The sequence below is a fragment of the Carassius auratus genome, unplaced genomic scaffold (genome assembly GCF_003368295.1).
Source record: "Carassius auratus strain Wakin unplaced genomic scaffold, ASM336829v1 scaf_tig00214031, whole genome shotgun sequence".
NCBI lineage: Eukaryota > Metazoa > Chordata > Actinopteri > Cypriniformes > Cyprinidae > Carassius > Carassius auratus.
This window is the reverse complement of record NW_020527500.1, coordinates 7,735-17,880: the sequence shown is the minus strand read 5'-3', so window position 1 is coordinate 17,880 and position 10,146 is coordinate 7,735. Positions and strand designations below refer to the sequence as shown.

The 10,146-nt window shown below is 36.3% G+C and overlaps 1 long non-coding RNA gene across 1 annotated transcript; it reads right to left on the bottom strand.

The window, feature by feature from the left end:
* Window positions 1–4,820: 4,820 nt before the first annotated feature.
* LOC113090851 (uncharacterized) lies at window positions 4,821–9,601 on the bottom strand. The gene is made up of 3 exons (XR_003287275.1): window positions 9,561–9,601; window positions 5,332–5,627; window positions 4,821–4,839 (listed from the first exon to the last, which is right to left on the bottom strand). It is a non-coding gene; the product is annotated as an uncharacterized LOC113090851 (long non-coding RNA).
* Window positions 9,602–10,146: the final 545 nt, after the last annotated feature.

The following is a 10,146-nucleotide window of genomic DNA, read 5'->3' as shown; positions in this document are numbered from 1 at the left end:
TCAAGAACCGGTTGCATCGGTTTTCAGATCATCAGTAATCATTGAGAATCGTTGAGAACCGATGAACTGATGATACTGCGCACGCGCGATTCAGCGTGAAGCAGACTGACTCACAGCATGTCTGAACCGAAGGGATTCTTTTGGTGATTGATTCTGATTCTGTGCTAGTAATGTTATGAGCGCGGGTATTTCGAGGGCTTGGATGAAGGGCAATCTGGCGAAACATTCATTTAATAACGAATACATCGCAATGGATTATGTTTAGTAAGTGGATCATGGTTTCTGCGCTGATGAAACCTAATTTATTTACTTTATATCTTCAAGACTTAAATCCTCATATGCACATTATTGCTGTTACTGTATTTAGCTGTTGTTGCAAAACTCAAATGCAAAACTTTTCATCATTATGAGGTTTTTAACTGATTAAAGTTATGATTACTGACTTTATATATTTGAATGTTTGATAGACGTATGCCATTACGTCATCGCCAATGACGTCATTACGTCGAGCGTAAAAGAACCGATGAACAGTTTTTTTCAACTGGTTTATTGAATCGAACCGTCTGAAAGAACCGGTTTGCGGAAAAGAATCGAACTTCCCATCACTAACAGCTCCTTCTTCTTCTTTTCAAGTTTAATGGCGGTTGGCAAACCAAACTTAAATGGTGCATTCCGCCACCTACTGGATTGGAGTGTGGATAACGTTATGGTAGCAGTGACCTAAATTCTGTTAATTAAATGAGTTTAAGAAAATTAAATAATTATTTGTATATTTTAAATTGCTTTGGGCCATTACCTAATAATGCTTGGATGGAAAAAACTTCCATTTCCATTTCTCTTAATGCTTGAAATAATTAAAATCTTTCTCTTGCATAAGCCTCATATTTTAATAATACATGTTCTACTGTTTCCATATTTTCTGAACTACATTTGTCAGAATACCCAGTCTGGTGTTTCCCAAACTTGACCATACTTTGATTTAATAGACAATGGCCGATGCGGCATTCTTGAAATTAAAACATCCTTCCTGCCTATTTCCAATATTTCTTCTTCTAAACAACTGTTCCTTGACTGTTGTATAAATGTCGACCCTATTTCCACTGTCCACTCCTTCTGCCATTTCTTTCCTAATTTCCTTTGCATATTATACTTTTTATCTCAGTCTTACTCAATGCAATATTAATACAACTTCTGTAAATGTTATGGCCTGTTGCTAAACTATCCACCAACTTCTGGTTTCTACCTTCCCCACATGCGCCGGGTATCCAAAGAAAATGAATAATGATTCCCAATTGTCTGGTTCTAAAAAAGACTTTGTATATTTCATAATTAAATCCTGTCTAGCTAAGAAATACCACTTGCAAGACTGTTCAATTGCAGATAGAGAGTCTGTGACAGGCGTGACCTGTCCCTGTTGGTTAGCGCAACAACACACACACACACACACAACAACACACACCACACACACCACACACACACACACACACACAACACACACAACACCTCATCCTCCGTTCCACACGCACGCCATTAGCACGCTGGTCATCATACACGAAACACAGCCACTCCATTTCCATCCCCTTCAGGAATCCCTGCTGCGCATAACAACATGTCTACATACCTGAGTTGTGTTGGTTCCGTTTCTATGTTTATGTTTCGTCATGTTTATGTTAATACATACCTGTTTTCGGTGTTTGGTCAGCGTCTCTGTTGCCGGTCTTTCGCGTTGGCTTCTCCTCATCGATCGACCGAACCCGAGCGCCACCCCTGCGGCCTGGATAAATAGTGCCAGGACCGCTGTGTGTGGCCGCGTCGGCGCGAAGCAACCGGAAGTCGACTCGTCCATTTGTCTTGGCTCGTTAGGGGGGGTAATGGAAATTTGTTATTTTTATTATTATTATTATTATTATGCTAATTTTTATGTGTCTACATTTGTATTTGTTATTTTTGGTTTGGGAGTTTGTTTCTGTAAATATTTTGCTATTTTTGTGAGTATATATTTTTGTGATGTTGTGAAAATTGTACATACTCACCTGAAATACTTACCCACTAATTTATGCAATGGTTTTAAGAAAAGGGGCGGGGCTTGGACTAAAAAGAGGAGCCCCAAATTTCGGGGTCAGTTAACCTGGCGAGCGAGTGTGCAAGTGTGGTGCCTTGAGCAATCTATCATTGGAGGAGTTTACGTGGAGATATATATATATATATATATATATATAATATAAATATAAATATAAATGCACTGTAAATAAACATCACTTTACACCTTACATTTCTGCAAGTGTTGCCATTATTTAATTATTGATTTATTTATTTTTTATTTTTTGGGGGGCAAACCCAGTTACGCCTGACAGTTGGCCTGTGAAGACCCGTTTGTCCCACAGAGTCTGTGCATATAACTGATAGGATTGGCTGAACTTCTTCAACCCACTGAAATGCTAATATAATTGCTATTAATTCTGAAGTAAATACTGAAAAGTGATTTGATGTTTTTTTTCAAAATGTTGACTTTAAATTGAGGTAGAAATACTGCAGCAGATGTTGTATCTGGATCTTTTGAGCCACCAGTATATATCTGGATGGCACTATAATATACATGATCTATGTAATCTTGTACCGTTACGCTATCCAAGATATTCTCCGCATTATGTTTGTCTTTGTGTAACTGGATATCAATTGAAGGCATGGGAAAAAACCAAGGAGGAATTGCTGGCAGAACCACACTGGTGGCAATATTAAAATCACTAATCCCCATGTCTCTTGCTTCCTCATTAATAAACCATCCAAAACTTGTTCGTTTAATCCTTCTCATTCCTAAGTGGCATTACTCCCGTCTCAATGTTCAGTGATGGCACTGGTGATGACCTTATTGCTCCACAACATATCCTTAACGCTTGATTCTGAATTGCCTCAATCTTAGCAAGTTGAGTTTTTGAGGCAGAACTAGACACCATGCGACCATAATCTATATTTGCTCCAATTAGTGCCACATAAATACTTTTGAGTGATTGCCGATATGCTCCCCATTCAGCTCCAGCTAGACATCTCATTATATTTATCACTTTTTTACATTTATCTATTATTTTCTCTATATGTACTCTGAAATGTAATTTTGAGTCCATCCATACTCCTAAAAACCTAACAACTGATGTCTGCTCCAATGTTTCTCTATATACATTTTGATATCTATAGGGTTCGTCTTCTTTTTTGAAAAACAAATTACTTGTGTTCTTGCCATAGAGAGCCTAAAGCCCCATTTATTTGCCCAGTTTTCTATCAAGTTGACAGCATTTTGAACACTAAAAAAAAAAGTTGTTGAACGAAGTTAAAAAAATTTGAGCAAACTTTTCCACGAAATTTAATTACATTTTCCAACCAAAATCGAATTAGTTTGAAACGATTTGTAGTAATCTTGTTGTATAAACTTAAATTCTTTTAGTGAAGATTACAAAAAGAAAATTGGCCATTCCTGCTAGATAAAGTTTTGTCATGCCTAATAGAGAAGATTTTGTCAGGTTAACTACTCTGAATTTTGTCAGACCTACCATATCTAACAATGCCATGTTAACTACATTCAATTTGGTCATGTCTACTAGAAACAATTTAAATCATTAAACTTATCTAACTTGACTCTTCTGTTCTATTAAATTAAAACCTTTTTAATGTATACCCATAGTCTACTGTGAACAAAAAGTGAATGTTAAAGTTTTGTAAAAATCTGTATTGAAAACTTGAGCACATTTAACCTTGCATGCCTTCTTCAAAGTTCAAAAATGATAATGCAAATAAAACATGAGCATACAAGAGAATAACAGCATTTTATTTTATTTTTATTTTTTAATTTTTTTAACATGAGATTACATTAATTTTTTGCTAGGAAGAAAATAGGCAAGAAAAATTTACCAACAAATGATGTTCCTGTTCTATAGTGAATGTAGTTCTATAGTGTTCTATTACAAGAAAAAACAGTTACCCCAATAAGTCATGCTTCAATTAATTATATTTTATTGTTATTTATGTTATATTGTTGGAACATACCTACCCCAAACTGGAAAGATATGTCAGGAAGGGTTGGTGATTTCTGATGTGTTCAGAATCTGAAACGATATTGCAGATCATAAGTAAAAGTAAAGAGTTAGATTTTTATAAAATATTTCTGACTTAAATTTCCCCCCTAAAATCTAAGCATTAAATTCAGCAAAAAAAAAAAAAAAAGCACACTGAGAAGAATGTGAAATATTTTATGTATAATGGTGGTTAAAACCCTGGCTGAGAAGGTAACAAAAGCAAAAACATACTAGAAGATAGCAAATTTTGCTTATCACAAAGCAGACAAGTTACTAGCAGGTAAAGAGAAGCATGATGTCACTAGCAGGTGAAGAGAAGCATGATGTCACTAGCACGTGTGTAGATGATGCTGATGTCACTAGCAGGTGAGTAGATGATGCTGATGTCACTAGCAGGTGTGTAGATGATGCTGATGTCACTAGCAGGTGTGTAGATGATGCTGATGTCACTAGCAGGTGAGTAGATGATGCTGATGTCACTAGCAGGTGAGTAGAAGATGCTGATGTCACTGGCCGGTGTTTAGATGATGCTGATGTCACTAGCAGGTGAGTAGATGATGCTGATGTCACTAGCAGGTGAGTAGATGATGCTGATGTCACTAGCAGGTGAGTAGATGATGCTGATGTCACTAGCAGGTGAGTAGATGATGCTGATGTCACTAGCAGGTGAGTAGATGATGCTGATGTCACTAGCAGGTGAGTAGATGATGCTGATGTCACTAGCAGGTGTTTTTTCCAGCTCCTTAATTCTTCCCATGCCTCAGCAAGAGCACTTAATAAAGCAAACAACAATACATGTATTATTTTGTGTTAAACATAACACTTTAATAAAAACAATTCAATAATTTGGAAAGTTACTATCACATTTATGCAATAATATACCAGTTACTCAGAACATCAATTCAAAGTTAAATAACTTACAAACCATTAAAAAATAATTTGAATTCTGCTTGTACAACAGATGTTTGTTCAACTGCTCGTATTTTCTACATTGTTGTGGATTTTATTGATAACTTTAAATGTCTTTGTTAATTCTGTGTGACTTAAGCCAGAAAGAGAGCAGTATAAAAGGGTGATGGCAAAAGTATAAACACACCGCTTGACTAGCCTGCGCGACTGTTAGCATAACTGCTACCATGTGCTACATTAAATGTAAACGTTACATCTAACAATACAAATAAAACATACTATATTTGATTAATGTCTATAGTTGCCGATAAGCTATTAATATAAGTTATTGTTTTAGTTAACACATTACACTCACCTGGGACTGGACGGCTGTTGTAATCGTGCTCCTGCACCATCTCGACATGTAATGCTCTGCACCACAAACAGCCCGTTTTGACGCGTGATTTAACGTCTCCGCAACTTTTCCACGCAAACCTGGAAGTCACAGCCCACGGTGCGAGATCGACCGTACTCCGGTTGGACACGGACCTCATCCTCCATGAAGTTCTTAGCACACACTAAAGTACTTTTGCTCACAGTAATTGCCGCCTCCTCCTCTCGCTGTATAGCCCAATTTCAAAGCTTTTTTTTTTTTTCGTCGGTGGGAAAACCCTGAAATTATAAATACAGTTTTTTTTGTTTAGTTTTTTTGAATTAGAACACAAAGGCACACTATACACATCTGAATACTTTTGGTCTCTGCCATTTTTCGGCAAGCGAATGAACTCTATAGCGCTTTCACTGGAAAATAACTTGAGATCTGGGATTCGGAGCGAGTTTGCAAAACATTTGATTCAGATCTGGACTCCGAATTGCATTTCGCGAATCATTTGATCAGGGCTTCGGAGTTTGCAAAACATTTGATTCAGATCTGGACTCCGAATTGCATTTCGCGAATCATTTGATCAGGGCTTCGGAGTTTGCAAAACATTTGATTCAGATCGGGAATCGAAGCGCGTTTCGTGAATCATCTGAGATCACGTCTTTCGAGCGGATTTGCAAAACATTTGATTCTATCATGTACTTGTCTATATCAACTTTTAATAAAGAGAAAAGAGGTTTAGAGACAGATTTTTGTTAAAAGCCTGTTAGTAATCCCACAGTTCATAGCATCAGTAACTGTATAATTTAGTAAGGGAAAATTAAAACAAAATAGGATGAGTTTCAATTTTTATTTTATTTTTGTAGCAATGGTCATCTTAACCTCTGTGCAGTGTTCAGGGTATTTCAGGACCCCAAATTAAATTTAATTCTAATACTGGATCATACAAGTGTTTATTTGAGTTGAATATTTCGATATTCATGTAAAGAAATGAAACCATAATTTGATAAGTTTACATTTACATTTGTTAATTTAGCAGACGCTTTTATCCAAAGCGACTTATAAATGAGGATAAAAAACAAAAACAACAAAAAGAGCAACAAAGGTTTATAAGCGAGAGTAAACAAGATTCATGCAAAATGAAGGCTGATATTGTCGGATATGTTAAGAAATAATATAAAATAAAAATGCTAAAAAATTTTGCCAAAATATTTGACTCAAAAAGTCCAGATGATTCAAGCTGTTCGTGACTGTGAGTGTAACAGCAGCAGCAGAGATTATTAACCGTAAATGAAAAAATGTTTCAACTCTGATTCCTCCATTTAAAAAAATAAATAGAAATGTAGCAAAACATTAGATTCAGATGATATGTAGAACTCTCTGTGATTATCAGTGTCAGACTGTGTGTGTTGTTTTGTCCGCGGCTCGTGGGACAGGCGTACTACTCTGACTGTGACATCATCATCCTGGGGAGGGACTTTGAGAGGATTCAGATCATCCCAGGAGCCAAACACGGGAACACACACACACACACACACACACATGCATGTGAAGCTGTCTTATTGCTCTCATGGTACCGTGATGTCATACTTGATATGACATACTTGATATATTCAATACAAAAATTAAAAACATTTTAACAACTGAATGGACAAAGGTAGGCGAGACCATACTACATTGTGAACTGTAACAAATCAGGGAAACTGTTAGGCAAGACTAAATGATTTGAGTTGGATATTGTGTAGAGATTATGTTGTGAATGGCATCTCTCTCCAGAACAGAAATCCATAATATTGGCAGTATGCAGGGTGCAGACACTGGTGATGGACTGTGATGAGACACAGGTGTGGGACAGATCGTGCCCAGGGCTGAATCTGGGTGTCTTATGCCGCGTTTCCACCGAAATTACCCGGAACATTTGTACCAGGAACTTTTTTTCCCAAGAACTCCCATCCCACCCCCCACCCCCCCTCCCCCCGACCTGTTGCTTTCTGTGTTTCCACGGTGGTGTAAAGTACTGGGAAGATTAGGCAAATAGACTGGTGATGTAGGTCTGCGCGTTTCTCAATACAAAGTATGCTGATTTTGGACGTGCATCCTCGGTAGTTCAGACTTTGCTCATTGGATTCGGGAGTGTGATGTCCGCGATGACACAAATCCGGTACATCTGTAAACAGCAGCGTACTTCATAACTTTAGTCAACTCGCTTTGGCTACTGCAATTTTCCTCTCTGTATATTTACAATAAAACGAAATAGGTTAGGTTTTTATTTTTAAGAGTATATTTAGAATAGTGAGTGCTACAGTTAGAGGGTCGAATAAATATATGATAAATAATAATAATAATAATAATAATAAACAATGTAAACATAGTTAGGCTATTTAAGTTCCTCTCGCTCCACAACAAATCCTTTGAATTTAACAGTATTTAGAAAATATAATTAAAAGAGATAAATTCACAAGCCAAAATGAATGATCATTTTAGGCTAGAATGAAACTGAAACTAAAGTTGGGTCTCTCATTCGACACAAAATCAATTTTTTCTGTAAATATTATTTACGTACTTCACTCGCTTCCAATATCCACATAAAAGAAAATGTTTTACATCAGGGCAGTAAGGTGATAACGATTAAAGGTACAGATTTTACTACATAAAAACTGAGCAGTGTGTTTGTGTTTAACTTTACTGTTTTTTATGATAATGAACAGGCAAAGTTGATAAAAATGAATATATATATATATATATATATATATATATATATATATATATATATATATATATATATATATATATATATTCGTTTTTGTTTTATGGCCTATATCTGACGTATTATTAAATGTGTTTTGTTGTTACTTTTTTGTTAGTTGTCCTATTTTGAGAGTAACTATTAATAGGCTAATAATAGGCCTATAATTAAATTTTTATGTAGCCTAATAATTAATGTATTCTTGAAATTAAATGTAAGGCTTTAGAATTAAGATGGACATTTTAACGATGTCCGCCAATGACTTCTTTTTGATGTCTTTTCAAGGAGTTATTGCTGGGTGGGAGTGATTCCACCCAATTCGAACGTTATCACTCGATTGAATGGGGCGTTATCAGCGGTTATCAATAATTCGTGAAATTTGATTTGGAGTCCCGATCTGAATCAAATATTTTGCAAACTCACTCAGAAGTCCTGATCTCAAATGATTTGCTTCGGAGTCCCGATCTAGGTTTTTTTTTTTTTCATTTGAGATCACTTCGGAGTGAGTTTGCAAAAGATTTGATTCAGATCGTGACTCCAAAGAGCCTTTCGCGAATTATTTGGGATCAGGAATTTGGAGTGAGTTTGCAAAACATTTGACTCAGACCAGGACTCCGAAGCACGTTTTGCGAATCACTCCCACCCAGCAATAACTCCTTGAAAAGACATCAAAAAGATGTCATTGGCGGACGTCAAAAAAAGTAACAACAAAACACATTTAATAATACGTCAGATATAGGCCATAAAACAAAAAGGAATATATATATATATATATATTTATATCTATTCATTTTTATCAACTTTGTCTGTTCATTATCATAAAAAACAGTAACTTTAAACACAAACACACTGCTCAGTTTTTATGTAGTAAAATCTGTACCGTTGGCTTGTGAATTCATATCTTTTAATTATATTTTCTAAATACTTTTAAATTCAAAGGATTTGTTGTGGAGCCAGAGGAACTTAAATAGCCTAACTATGTTTACATTGTTTATTATTATTATTATTATTTATCATATGTTTATGTTCACTCGATTTCAGAGCTGCTAACTAGATGAAATAATACTGTGATAAAGATAAAGCATATTTATAATCATCGAGGCTCCTGCAGACGTATGTTTTAGGAAGATTGTCCAGGGTTTATTTTTTACTCTTTTCTTTTACCTGCCACCGTTCGACTCGGACACAAACACAAGATATTTTAATTTGATGAAGGTCATGGTGTTCTTCTTCAAAATATATTCTCTTAATAGTTCATTCTATTCCTCGCCCCTTTGGCAGATATCTTTGCTTGTGTTAAGAGAATGAATGTTATTCTGCAGTGTCTGGCTCACTCCACTCTCGGATAGTTCTGCCGTCTTTGCTGATCTCCATCCGAACACAGCGTTGACCTTCTTCACCAGCTCCTGACCGCCATCTCTGATCCTGCGTGCGATCTCAGAGATGTGTGTGTGTGTGTGTGTGTGTGTGTGCAGACCTGCGGAGACCCGGCTCTGACACACACATCCATCTGCAGATCTATATACGCTCCAGACAGCACCACGTCTCCGCTCTCCTTCACCTAGAGCCAGAACAGATCAGCGCTAAACACACACTGAAGGACTAAACACACACACCGAACGCTTCGTCACCTTGCACTGGATGTGAATCCTGTTCCCTTCCTTCCACATCTCCGTCTGCAGAGATTGTCCCGGATACACCGGCTTCACGAAACGCACCTGAAGCACAGATCAGGGTTATTAACAGAAATTAATTAATTAGATGATGTGCAATCAATTTGGATGGAGAATAAACATCACTATTATTGTGATAAATGAGAAAAGCATTGAATAGATATTACAGAAAGAATTTTTACAAATAAATTTTTATATTAACCTTTGCATAAATAATACAAATTATAATATTGAAATGATACTTTAAATATGAAACTGCGCCAGTAGGTGGCCGCGAGTGAGTCATTAAATCACTCAGAAATTATTCCGTAATGAAGGAGTCACTGAATCACTGACTGATTCGTTCAAAGCTGTAGATTCATTCAGTAATGAATCACCGCTGTGTGTTTC